The sequence below is a fragment of the Atta cephalotes genome, assembly GCF_000143395.1.
Source record: "Atta cephalotes unplaced genomic scaffold scaffold00042, whole genome shotgun sequence".
NCBI lineage: Eukaryota > Metazoa > Arthropoda > Insecta > Hymenoptera > Formicidae > Atta > Atta cephalotes.
Window position 1 is genome coordinate 2,215,445 of NW_012130106.1, and position 10,827 is coordinate 2,226,271.

The window sequence follows — 10,827 nt, forward strand, 5'->3', positions numbered from 1 at the left end:
ATATATATATACGAAGATTGTTTAAAAAATTTTAAGCTCAACATGAAAATGGCATTATTCGTCAAAACTATTCTGATATTACAATCGTAACATGTTTTGCAAAATACCTGTGAAAATTGTAGCCATTTTGAATGTTCATTTGTTATTTGAGAGTCATTTGTGCCAGTCGATGTCAATGTTTTTGTTTGAAGAAAATCTATGTCCTTCATGCCTAACTTTGAGCCTAGAATACAGGAAAAAGTCGTTGGGGATCAGATCTGATGAATACAGATCTGGTGGGTAGTTAATTAATTTGCACTGCAATTCATAAATTGTTGTTATAGCGTGCGTCGATATTCGATTTTTTTCATTTTTACAAAAACACTGACATTAACTGGCACAAATGTCAAACAATAATTGAGCGTCTACAATGGCTACAATTTTTACAGGTATCTTTCAAAGCATGTACGTATTGTAGTACTAGAATAATTTTGATTTTAATCATTTTCATGTTGAGGCTCAAAACTTTTTAAACGACCTTCATATATCGAATGTTTCAAACTACGAATATACTCCATTTAAAAACGAAGGAAATGTTATTTTAAAAAATGTTTCAAACAAAAGTTGTTGTGGAATATGTAATACATTACATGAGCGTATGCAATTGACTTTAGGTGGCGTTATGAAGATCATATCAAGATCGATTTGAATTTTTTAAATGGAAACTCATATCTTTTATTACATATTTTTACAGTTGCCGTCAAAACATTTTCAAAACACTGGTGACATAAATCATTTTTAGAGATTTTCCTGAATTATAAGACTTTAAACCGCTGGCATTAGATTACCCTTACTGCGTTGAGGTCATACGGTCAGAGACTTTAATCAAGCATCTCGAAGAAGTGGAAATCTTACCGTGCGACCTCTATGCGGTACATCTTGGGTAATGCTAGCACTGGCAGTATTGAAATTTTGAAGTCTTATAACTCAAGAAGATCTCAATTTAAAGGGGTCTGTAATCAGTATTTTGAAAACGCCTTGAGGTAATTTACAAGAAAATGCAATAAAGAATTCAAAGCGATTCTAACATGATCTTCACGACGCCACCCAAGATCAATCACATATATCCATGTAATTTATTATTTGATCCCCAATTTTCTGAAATACTTTTCAAAATAACAATTGCCTTCGTTCGTTTTTAAATGAGTTCCAAAACACTCGATATATACAAAGTGATTTGTATAAAGTGACTGAATTATTAGCAAAATTTGAAGACATACGGAAAAATGGTTTATACCAACATGTTCAGTACAAAGAGGGACATCACATAGTGGAAGTAATTATTTTATGAACGGACACATTGGGAACATTTCAAGATAAACTTCCTTTTTTTTAATGAAATGGTATATCTTTCATTACATTGTATGACAACCTTTTTTAAGACAAATTCATTGATATATTACATAAAGCCATTCAAAATCAATCTAAATCACAAATTCATAGTAAAATAAAATTCAAATGTATGCCTTATATTTCTGATCTTTACAATGTATTTATTCGTATTTTTGATAAAACAATTTGAGAAATATAAAACCAAATATATATGTACACACACACACACACACGCACGCACGCACGCACGCACGCACGCACGCACACAAAACCATTGTTCGGTACCCCTATCATTTACGACGTCTAGTCATATCGTCTAATCACATCGATAAAGAATCGATCAATCAACGATTGTTAAGCGACGCATGCGTAATCAATCTAAAACACTCAGATTATGGCCTCTTTAATGTCTCGTCGACAGCACGTGTCTCGCCTCGTGGACAAGTATTACCGCGCTACCGTTGAGAGCCTTTCCGTTATTGTAAAACATTCGCCCGCATTTGAGGTCTGTTCAAATAAAATTTAGAAAGCAGGGAAAATCTCATTTTTCTCGACCAAGTGCCCTCAAAGCAATCATATCGCGGGAAACGCTTGGATGGCACGGTCTCATGGCCGTGCCATCACAAATCTATCGTGCACGCAGCAAGATCGCCAACAAACATATATGGAGCATTCCACGCTAAATCGATCGATAGCCTTTATCACCGACTTCTGCCAATTTTTTTACTAATTTCTTAATATATTCCTCACATTAAAATATGTATTCAGTTATTATTCTTTTAGATATTTATCTTCATTAGTTTCCTAGATAAAAATCTTTTAATATTTTTAATTTATTTTATTTCGTAAACATTTAGTTAAACATAAGTTCTATTTAAATTATTAAAAAATAAAAAATAATCATATGAAATTCTTCGTCTTGAAATTCTCTATTAGGAAAAAAAATATGTAATGAAAAAACTTCAAGTTTTTATTTCTACTCGAAAAATCTGATTGAATAAACAAAATTGATTTTTATCAACATTTTTAATTTTTATAAAAGAATTCTCCAATATTTTAGTAGAAATACAAAGAATTTAAGTCGTATTTGATGATAGTCAAAATTTTCGGTCTATTTTCTTTAATTTTTAAAAATATTAAGTCTACTATTTAATATTAACATTTTGAATCTGCTGGCAAGTTACATAAATCATGTTATTTCGTAACTAGAAAATATATTCTTAATTTCACAATTATTTAAGGAATAAGGATATTTTTAAGAATATTATTTGAATAAAATAATATTTTTTTACAATATGTGAAGAAATTTATTAATAAATATCATTTTTATATAAAGATTTTATAAATATCATTTTCATAATGGATTATTTCTATTTTTTACTTTTTTTCTCACTGTCGTACGTTCTATAATCCAAAAAGTTTGAAATTTTTTTACAATAAATGTATTATTTTTTCTTAGAAATAATACTATGAATTTTTTGAGTTTCAGGTATAGGCTTTGCTCTTTCAATTCAAGTCGCAAGATATTCCTTTGCTAAGTTATATTCTTCCGTTAATGGAAACTTTACTATGATAATTAATAAAATTCATTGGATCTGACGCCCACTCCAACATTCATGCGGCGATCAAATGTTCCGTAATATTACTTTCATTATTAATAATGATAGGAATATCAATCATATCATTTTTTAATAAACAAATATTGTATTGAATGCAACATGCAATTATATCTTTTGGAATTAAATCTGTTCTCTGCATTGGAAGTATATCTAAAAAACTTCGAAAGTGGTCTTTTAACAAAGCTATTGATCGTTCCACTTTTATTCTGACGGTAGAGAGATGTGTATTGAAATAAACTTGTCTTTCAGATAAATGTTTTTGAACGATACCATTGTATTTGATAAGATGGTATGTTGCATCGCCCATTGTATGACTATCATGTGGAAAATTTTCATCGTTACACATGCTTTCAAAATTCTAATAGTCTAAAGACACGCATATCGTGCACAGAATCAACTTGGCTCGTATAACAGTATAAATTTTAGATCTGCATCACAAATTAATTAAAATAATGAAATGGAAATTTCCGAATTCCTTGAAGTAAAATTTCTATTTTTAGAAATCAGATTTCATTTACTTAGTATTTAATACTTTCAATACATTAAATATGTATTTTTAAAATCATTAAAAAATAAAAGAAAACATTAATAAAATATACAAATCTGTAAAAGTAGAAGTAACTTATTTGTAGCTGAATCGAATGAAATCCTTTTCTATTAACATAAGAATCATTGTAATCTTTTGGTGCAATTTTTATATGTGTCATCTATTACACCTATGATTTCTGAAAACGTATGATTTCGAATTGTTTTTATAGTTTCTTCTGTTCCTTCCCTGGTCGGCCATCGAATAAATTTTGTCACGTTTGCATATAAAGCATATACTACTCTTTGAACACCGTAAGTTGTAATTTTGTCGACATCAAATCTATTTGAAACATATCTAAATATCAGTATTTGTTAAATACTTTTAATATAAATTTATAATTTAACAGTTTGTGTGTATATTTATTTTTATTTATATGAATTTTTATAGTCTATATGACTATAAGTAACTGTTTTTTAGGTGGTATTAGATGTCTACCAAATTTGCTACTTTGTTTACGCAATCTTGATTTTAACGATTCCAGTAAAAATTAGAAAATACGTTTCATTCTAAAACAATGTATATTATATTATTTTGATAGTTTTTCTTCATAACTTATGAATTAACTGCAGTATTTTTATTGTACAGTTTACAATAATTTTAACAAATATTATAATTTTAACATTATTGGAAACATTAAATGCTAACAAATTTTTCATATACATATTTTCTATTACTACTTTTACTATTTACTATTTTCTATCTTTTTCTGTTCATTCTACATCTTTTTTAAATCTATCTATAATTATATATCCAGACAGCACAGGACATCCATTGGACATCCAGACTTGGTTTCAATCTGGTCCAAACATCCATGAGCTTAGTACGAATGAACAGGTACATTTTTAATATATTTTTAAAACATTGTGCTATCTGGGTAATTAATTATATATACAATAATACTATAAAAATATTTAATTAATTATATAATTCATTAAATTTTTCCATAGTATTTACATTTACTTACCGAAAATGCATTTTAAATTCTGTGTCTGTGTATAATGATACATCTTCCACATAATTTTTACAATGTGCATATGTATTAGACATTTCTCATGCAAAGTTACCAATAATGATTCAATTTCTTCTTCTGAATATCCACTATCTGAATGTCCACTATCTGTATTAAATGCTTCGCTAATTCTGACAATATCACAAGTTTTGTAACCATTTCTTTTTATAATATTTATAGTGCTGCGAACCGTTATAGCAGCTAAACATAAAAATAGTATTATCAATATCAGAACGGTTTTGCAGTACTGCTTTATGACATCATGGTATCAGTACTGACATATATCGGAACGCATCCGTGGTAGCATTTCTTTTATCAATATCCTCGTTTTGTACATCATTTTCAGTAATTGTTGACTGTTCCTGTGTAACATCAGGTTTATTAATAATAAGATCAATTATATTATTTTTTAATAAACAGATGTTATGTAAAATACTGCAGACAATTATATATTTTGAAATTAAATCCATTCTAAGCATGGAAGAATCTCTAAATACTTCGAAAATAACATTTTAATAAACCTACCTCGTTCAATTATCATTCTTCTATAAGAGGATAAATGTTAAGTTAATTTGCCTTTCAGATAAGTGTCCATTGTCTTTAAATGTACCATGTCTCTAATGTACCATGACATATTTTGATATAGAATAAGCTGCCCGTCGTATCTTTCCCAATAAATGACTATTATTAAGAAAATTGGCTTCTGTACATATACTTTCAATATTAGATAATCTGAAAACACGATTATCACATGTACACAACCAACCTGTCCAGCATAACAATGTATGAACTTCAAATCTGCATCAATAACTCAAAATAAATAAAATGAGTTATTTATAACATCAATAATATTGATCAATAATATTACTTGTTCTTTTATTTGCTTTTTATTTATTTATTTTTTTTGTCTTTTTTATATATCTTTCAAATTTTTTATGAATTAATATTTAAATATTTTTAGTATACGCGTATACTATACGCGTATAGTATACGAGTATATTCTTAATACTTTTATACCATATAATATTGAATATGTGCGTGCATGTGTGTAAATATCGTCATATAATAAATATTCGAAAATATTTCATATCAGAATTAAATAGGTTATGTTTTTAACTAAGTTCAGTTAAAGTTAACAGCCCTGAAAATTTAATTTTATTAAAATACAAGTTAATTCAATGAAATTAATTGAATTTGAAGCTCAGTTAATAAAAAAGTAATTGAAAAATTAATAGTTACCGATAAAATGTAACTAAATCAAATTAAAAAATTAATAATCTAAAACGTAGCTAAGTTAAGTAAGCATTAAGCTTCAGTTAAACCGTTTAAGATTTCGATTCCTATGTTTGTATTATCACATACATAATCCTATAACATATTATATTATTTATTATGTCACCTAAAGAGACATTGTTACTTCATATGCCAATTACTGCGAAGAATATTATTGTAAGCCTCGGTAATCTCAGGACGCTCGCACGGAATGCAAGAAGGATTCGACTCCCGACTGAGGTAATATTTTTCGTAATAAGAATTAATTATTTACAGATTTTAATATGTCATTTAACATTATTAAGATCGTTTCAAAGATGCGAATAAGCATAAAAAATTTGTTAAATTGCTAGTCAATTTAACTCATGATATTACTGCGGTAGTTTAGCGTTTCAAGACCGAAAAATCATTTCGACGCGTATTTCTGGACTACATACGTAGTATAATATAAATTCATATAAGAATCATACAAGTATTAAGATCCAGCTAGATCGTTTAAGGTTAAATTAATGAACTTTTTAATTTAATTTTTATCTGTTTAATTTAGCATCCAACCATGCATTATCCATCCATAATTATATATAATAATAAAAATCACGATAAATTAGTATACAATAAAAAGCTTGGTAAATAAGATTAATAACTTACTTGCAGCTGAATAGAGTAATATCTATTTCGATTAATATATGAATCACTATGATTCCAGCAATTTTAATGTATGTCCTATCTATTGTACTAATACTCCCGTAATTTTTGTTTATTTTTTTTGTGATTTGTTCTGCCTCTTCCATTGGCCACTGAATAAACTTTGTTACATGTGCATATAAAGAATTTACTATTTTTTGCACAATTCGCCATGCTGTACTTTTACTTACATTAAATCTATCAACACACCTAAACGAATCATTTGTTAAATATTGATCTACCGGAAAAGACATTAAAAATGTAAAAAAAGGCATCAAGGCATTTTGCAAAAAAAAAAGATATCAAAGATAATACCATAAAAAAAGAAGTGAAATCAAAATAATATTTCAAGTATCTCTATTTAAAAAGTCCCATAGAATACGGTTCCGATTCTCCGAGCGGATCTTGAAGGCATCCTTACGATGTAGATGTCCTTTGAACATCTTTAAGACAGTGTTGTATGGAATAATTTCTCATAATTATAATATACTATACAAAGTACGGATGATATTTGTGAAGTTTATTAATACATGTGTATATACAACATATTACAATACAACATATTAAAATGAGAGAAATGCAATAGATAGCGTAATAAGAGGTGCAGAAACTAAAAAGGAATTTTTACTTCGATAACAAGTAGAAAATTGTAGAGAAAAAAATCGAAAATGAAAATCTCCAGCAGCAACAAATATATTGTTAAATACAAAAATTAAAGAGGTATTTTTTTTATACCGGCTGCTTAAGAGGTGAAACACCCCTTCGAAAAACAATAGCATTTCTCTTTCGAGCCGAATTCATCAGAAGTATAAAAAAAAAATGGAAAAAATTTTTTAAACAAAAGTTGTACGGATTCAAGAGAACTTTAAAATTGTGAAAAAAATTATTTTTAATTTTTTTGTTTAACAATCACTCACAGTTTTTTCAAATTTTTCAAATTTTATATTAAAATTTTTTTTCAAATTCAAATGTATAATAAAGTTATATTACAACATATCATTTTTTAGAATTAATTATAAACGCTTCTGTATTTTAAGGGACCTACTATTATCTCTGTCTGTAATAGTTTATTATGTTATATCCGCCTAACAGCGCTGTTATCTTCGCGCATCCCATACATCACTAGCTGATGATTGAACGAAATGTTGCCAACTGATACGCATCCGCATACACGACGTGAGTCAAGTCCTGGATTGGTCGCTTGAGAGATTCGTAATTCAAACAGACAGAGTCTCGGAGAGAGAGGCGTGGAGAAAAGTCTGTATGATGTACATATCGCGTAATAAAGTTGAATTGAAATCTACCACGCTCTGTGCTTAGTTCAGAATCCTGACATCCTCAGAAATCTATCTCGTAGTCCTGAATTATTCTACAGCTTTTCAGAAATGGGATTTTACCAGATTTCGTAAATCTCTCTAAGTTTGATTAAATCTTTGTCTTCCTTGAGCTTGTGGCTTGTTCTCGCTGTCTCGTCAGTGTTTGCCGCAAACGCGTGTATAGGTTTGTGTTCATTCCCTTTTCTGGCTTGTTTCTGCTGCCTCATCGATGTTTCTCGCGATCGCATGTGCATCGGTCCGGGTTTGCACATATTTGTGACATAAATCAAGACCAGCGCTTATTGCTTTGTTTATTTTGCGAGCCGGTATTTGGTTACCATTGATATATTTTACTCATAACGGTTCCCGCGAGCGACCGTTAGTGTTAAGTTTAAATGGTCCAATTGACCATGTTGCATTTGATCGTCCCAATTGACTATGCGATTTATGTTGAAATTGGTCACGTTACAAATGACAACATTGCATTGACCACCTATTGCAAATGACCTCGTTATGAGTGACCACGTTGCGATTGATCATGTTGCGATTGAGAATTATAGTATTAGGCTCAGTATCAGGCTGCTCCTCGCCCTGATGAAGTGGACTGCAAGGTTCACGAAATGTTGGCATTTCAAGAATAAATTTGGACACGAAGGAAACTCGTGAAACGCATAATCTTTATATAGAAAGCATCCGTGGAAGCCTCAAGAATATGTAGTAATTGTTCAGCAGATACAGGGGGGGGGGGGCGAACTAAAATTTTTCAATGTATAAAGTTCCCGAGGATAGATTGAGGGGGAGAGAAGAGGAGGATGGGGGAATAAATATATTTTCTCATACGTATTTTTTTTACATGGCAAAAGTAATCGCTCTAATTGAGATGTGAGATGTAGGCATTTGAGAGCAAATGCAGTTAGATTTAGCGTATACTTCAATAAAAAAAATCTAGGGATACACATTGAAGATAGCTTAAAAAAAAGAAACATTCGTATTAATAAAAATATTTTATAAACTTATTACTCAGTTTTATTGAACAGAACACTAAATCTAATTATGTTTGCTCTCAAATGCCTATATCTCATATCTAAATAGTGTTTGATTACGAGAGCTTTTGTCAAATTAAATATTTTGATATTTTTATATTTTTATAACCGCTCTAATTTTATTTTTTTTAAATAAAATTATTAATGAATTTCTCCATATTTAATCGATTATATGTCCATATATTTCTCGATAAATATACCATGTCACAATATAATTTACATTTTTGTTTCATTGTTGATCGAAGATAACTTTTTAAATGTCTTAAATAAGAAAATGATCTTTTATTCGAACAAATTGATGTAGGAATCGTTAAAAGAACGAATAAATTTTACGTATTCTGATACAAGATCTCTGATCTCGAGATTGTCACGTAAAAATTACATTACATCCTTCAAGCAATGCAGTGGCATTTTTCGTATGTAATTTTTAAATTACAATTTCTAATTTCTAAATTTGAAATCTTTTTTTCTATGCAGGCTTCATTTATCAATGAGTTCCTAGATCGTATGATATAACTAGTTCATTCAGTAACGGAAGAAGATTTTGCCCTTTCCTAAAAAAAAGGAAAAACAGAAGGATCCTTCAATTTCACCGAGGAAAGATCCTTCTTTAAGAACAGAGAAGGATCTGTTTTGTAAAGCGAAAGGACACAAAACCGATTGTTTCAAGCTTCGTCGCAAGGATCAAGCTTCGTCGACTACAGCTTCAAGTGCTTCTTCGATGGAAGATGCCAAATGTTTTTTCACAGGTTGGAATGTGTCGACGACGAATCGTCAAGGAAATTAGTCAGTAACTCAACTTAGAAATTAATTATATTAATCAATGTCCGTGTAGATTGTATGCCTTAGTCGATACGGGAAGTCCTGTTTCATTCATGTTGCTGTCCGTTCACAAATTGTTTTTAGGCTATACGAAGGCAAGTCAATAAGTTTTAGAAAAACACATTTTTTTGATTGATTCATTTTTATTTCTCAATATAGTCTCCTTTCAACTCGATATACTTGATCCAACGATTCTCTAATCTTTTGAAGCCATCCGAATAATATGATTTGTCCAACCTTTCAAAATAAGCCTCTGTTTCGGCAATGAACTGCTCTCTGTTGATGAATCTCTTTCCTCCGAACCATTTCTTCAGGTTTGGAAACAGAAAATAGTCGCAGGGGGCTAAATCTGACAAATATGCTAGATGGGGAAGCAATTCGTAGCGGAATTCGTTGAATTTGACTATCGGTGCCGGGCACGTGTGAATCCGTGCATTGGCTTGATGGAAGAATATTTTCTTCTTCGCCAAATGGGAGCGTTTTTTCTTTAAAATGTTGTTGAAACGGTCCAATAAGGCGTAGTAATCGCCATTGATCGTTTGCTTCGACGGAAGGTAATCGATATGAATTATACCGCGATATGAATTATCCCAAAAAATTGTGGCCATCACCTTTCTGGCCAATTTTATGGTCTTTGCGTTTTTCGGAGCTGGTTTACCCGATGAAGTCCATTGTTTTGACTATTCTTTCATCTCGGGTGTGAAGTAATGGCTCCATAGTAATGAATTGACGCAGAAATTCATTTGGATTACGTTAAAATATCTCCAAATATTGTTTTGAAATCGTCATACGATCGTGCTTATGGTCCACAGTGAGCAAACGCGGATCCATCTTGCCGACAGCTTTTTCATATCCAATTGTTCATGCAAAATTGAAATCACCCATCTTGCCGATAGTTTTTTCATATCCAATTGTTCGTGCAAAATTGAAATCACTGTGATATGCCTCAACAAGCTCACGCACTTGTCAATCAGGCAAAACAATATCGTGGACTTCGATGATTTCTGGCGTAGCAGCCTCAATTGGATGTCCTGAACGAGGTGCATCACATGTGAATGTACGACCACGTTTAAATTCATTCATCCAATTGTATACAGTCGCA